Raw genomic sequence first — 4,143 nt, forward strand, 5'->3', positions numbered from 1 at the left:
TGGAGGGCACCCTGCACGCCCTGGAGAGTAGGGGCTGGGTGAGCGCGGGGCTCGGCCTGGGGGCAGGCAGCGCAGGGGACCGAGGGACCCCGGCCCCGTCCCCACCCCGACTCCCACACACACACACACACACACACACAGGCAGCCCCAGGGCTCCCCCCACGGGCAGCCGGCCCCTCAGGAGCTCCCCCCAGGGCGGCCCCGAGGTCTGGCTCCCCGCTGGAGAGGCATCGGGGAGAAGAGAAGCGGCCGGCGCTCGGCGGGGACCCGCTGCCACCCACGGGAATGTGGCCGAGCCGGACCTTCCAGCTCAGCTGACCCCCCGGCGGGACGGGACGGCACGGGACGGCACGGGACGGCACGAGGGGGCCCGGGTCGGCCGGGAGAACCCAGCTAGCCGCCCAGCGCCAGCACCAGAAATGATGGTGTTTCAACCGTTTCGGCGTCAGGACGACGCGGCCCGAGGATCAGATCGCGGCACGGCGACAGACAGGCACACACCCCAAACCCAACAAACGTCGGAATCCCCCGACTGTTGTCAGACAGCAGCCGGACGGTTACAGACGTGACGCTGGGGTCCCCGGTAGGACACACGGAGGACGCTCCAGACCACGGCTGCAGAGGCGCTGGAGGCCCGGGGATGCGCCTGCGGGTGCCCACGGGGAGCGCGGGGCGGCGGGAAGCACCCTACAGAGGGGGGCCCCTCCTGGGAAAGGACGCCGGGTCCCCGCGAAGGCTCCCGATGCTGACAGCTGTCCCCCTCTCCTTCAGCTTCTGGTTCCCCCCCGCCCCATTTTGCTCTTCCTGATTCTCCGTCGGCCTCCGCCCTGCATCCGAGCCACTGACCACACGGGCTTCTTTAGGACGTCGGGTCCCAAAAGGAGGCCGAGCTCTGGCTCCCGGGATCAGGAAGGACCATCGCCGAGGTTTATGCTGATCCCCCCGAGCTCGTGCCTTCCCGGCTCTTCTGTCCTGCAGAACGAGGGAGGCACGGGCCTTACGGGGAAGGAGGCCCACTCCCACTTGGGCGGGACCGTCCCTCGTGGGGGACCTCGTCATCTGGGCCTCGGAGTGGAGCGGGGCCATCAAGAACAGGTCGCAGGCTAGACGTGGTCCACTCTGAGGTTTGTCCTGAAGCGAGGACTCCCCTTCCACGTCACGCTGTCTTAATTCATCCATTTATTATTTGTTAAAGGTTTTACGTTTATGTCCTCTCTACACCCAACATGGAGTTCCAACTCACAGTCCTGACATCAAGGTCCCCCGACCAGGCCGGCCAGGCACCCCAGGGCCATGTTTCTCATCTCTTTGCTGGCTCGCCTATCTCTGCACCCAACTGGGACATCGAGTCCACGACGGGGGAGCTTTAGCTACCTCCGAACCCGCAAGAACCCGGAACGTTCTCGCTGTGTCCCCATCCTAGAACGACCTTCACCGTCGAATAGCAACTCAAATAAATCGGCAGCCAGCCCAATGACTCCTGGTCAAGGAAACGGCCAACTTGTCACGTGTGTGGGCCCCGCTCCCTGGGCTCCCGGGGCTCCCAGGGAGGCTCCGCTTTCTTTAACATCGACCAAGGTCCCAATGACTCCACCGCACCTCGACGCCGGGGCTCAGTTTCTGCCCTGACACGACACAGGCAGCAAGTTGGCTTCAGTTACTACCTGTCAATCAATCAAAGGGAGGCTGGCCGCTCGGGGTGGTTGGGGTGGTTGGTAAGAACACGCGACTCTTGTTCTTGGGGCGGAGAGTTCAAGCCCCATGTGGCTGTAGAGATGACAGAAAAATAAAATTTTAAAAAGAAAATCAGTCAGTCGGTCTGGGGGAGACAGCCCCGGATCCCACAGGGGCAGGGAGCCAGCTGACGGGTCTACGCACACTATTAGAAGCAGCAGAGCACAAAGTCAGAACTTCCAGAAGTCTGCTAGAGGGGGGGACACGCCGGCCTCGACCGTGCTCGGGAGGCGAAGTGGGGGGCGGCCCCTGGAGCGACAGGGTGGGGTCAGGGTCCCTGGGGTCCCAGGGACGGTGGCGCCAACGGTTCCCAGGCCCAGGAGCGGGGACCCCGGCCGAGAGCCGCGGGACTAGGGCCAGCTGTCTGCCCTGTGTGGCCACAAATTGCAAACCCCTCTGCGGTCACGGGGCCGAATCCCTGGGCTGGGCTAGCAAAGGCCAGAAGTCGGAGGAGACCCTCCTGGGCGGGAGGAGCACAGGTCTCCCCCAGGGCAGCCCCTAAAACTTGGAGGTGTGAAACTCAGTCACTTGTCTGAGATAAAAAGAAAAAAAACAAAAAAACAAAACTCAGACAGGCAGGGTTAATGCAGGGTCTGTAGAAGGGGTGGAGGCCCGGGGCCCGGGGGCTCCTCTGTGGAGGCCCCTGCAGACCGGGGTGCGGATGCTCAGCCCCCGGCCCAGGGGACTTGGCGCCCCCACCCACATCCCGCTCTCAGGCTCGGGGGCAGTACAGCACTGCCCGTGGGAGGCAGACCCTGCCTCTGACCCGCAGGTGCATTGCTCCGGAGGCAGGTGCATCGCCCCCGAGGCAGGTGCGCACCTGACATCAGCGCCGAGGCTCGAGGAGTAGCATGGCGCTGCCCGCGGGAGGCCAGACCCTGCCTCTGATCCGCAGGTGCATCGTCCCCGAGGCAGGTGCGCACCTGAAGTCAGTGCGGCGGCCCCGCCTCCAGACCCCGACTGGACCTCTGGCTGCTGCCAGATTGAGGTACCGCAGAGGCCGCAGAGCTCCAGCTCCGGAAGGAGAGCGGGGTCGAGCTTCCTCTGTACTTTGGGCTTGCTTTATTTTCATTTCTTTTCTTCAATTCTTTTTTATTAATTGCTTGATTTTAGTTTTTATGTATATACCTTACATATTACTTTTGTTTACTTTCATTGTACTTTGAGCTGAAAAAGGACAGCAACAAAGCCTAAAGCCTTCAGCAGAAGGGAAATAATAAAGATGAGAGCAGAAATAGACAATACAGAAACAACAAAACAGTAGAATGGAATAGCGAAACTAAGAGCCGGTTCTTCAAATACTTAATAAAATGGATCAAGCCCTAGCCAGCCTCATCAACAAGAAAAGAGAAGGGACCTTCTCTAAATAAAATCACAAATGAGAGAGGAGAGATCACAATCAACACCAGAAAAATAAGACAATTATAAGGGAATACTATGAAAGATTATATGCTAACAAACTGGGAGACCTGGAAGAAATGGACAAATCCCTAGAAATGTGCAAACGAGCAAAACTGAAATAGGAAGAAATAGAAAATGTGAACAGACCCATAACTAGCAAAGGAATTGAATCAGCAAGGCACCTGGGTGCCTCGGTGGTTGAGCAATTGCTTTGGCTCCAGTCAGGATCCCGGGGTCCTAGGGGATTGAGTCCCACATCAGGCTCCCCACATGGAGCCTGATTTTCTCTCTGCATGTGTCTCTTCCTCTCTCTGTGTCTTTCATGAAAAAATAAATACAATCTTTTTTAAAAAAAGGAAAGAGGACCCAAATAAAATCACAAATGAGAAGAGAAATAACAACAAACACCACAGAAATACCAACGATTATAAGAGAACATTATGAAAAATTATATGCCAACAACTTAGAACCTGGAAGAAATAGATCAATTCCTAGAATTGGATAACATAGCAGAAATGAAAAAGGAAGAAATAAGAAACTGGAACAGACAGATAACCAGCAAAGAAATTGAATCAGCAACCAAAAATCTCCCAAGAAACAAAGTCCAGGACCAGATGGCCTTCCCGGGGCAATTCTACCGGATATCTAAAGAAGAGTTAATATCCATTCTTCTCAAATTATGCTCAAAGCAATCTATACATTTAATGTGATCCCCATCAACATAGCAATGGTATTTTTCACAGAACTGGAACAAATGATCCTAAAATTTGTATAGAACCACGGAAGATGGGCTGCCCTGGATCTCTGCCCCTCTCTCTCTCTCTCTCCCTCTCTCTCTCTCTCTGTCCCTTCTCTGTGTATTCTCATGAATAAATAAATAAAATCTTTAACAAAACAAAAACAAACCACGGAAGATTGAAAATAGCCAAAGCAGTGTTGAAACAAAACCAAAAAAAAAAAAAAAAAACCCAAAGCTGGGGTCCCAGATTTCAAGTTATATCACCGAGC

The sequence above is a fragment of the Vulpes vulpes genome, unplaced genomic scaffold, assembly GCF_048418805.1.
Source record: "Vulpes vulpes isolate BD-2025 unplaced genomic scaffold, VulVul3 u000000659, whole genome shotgun sequence".
Classification (NCBI taxonomy): domain Eukaryota; kingdom Metazoa; phylum Chordata; class Mammalia; order Carnivora; family Canidae; genus Vulpes; species Vulpes vulpes.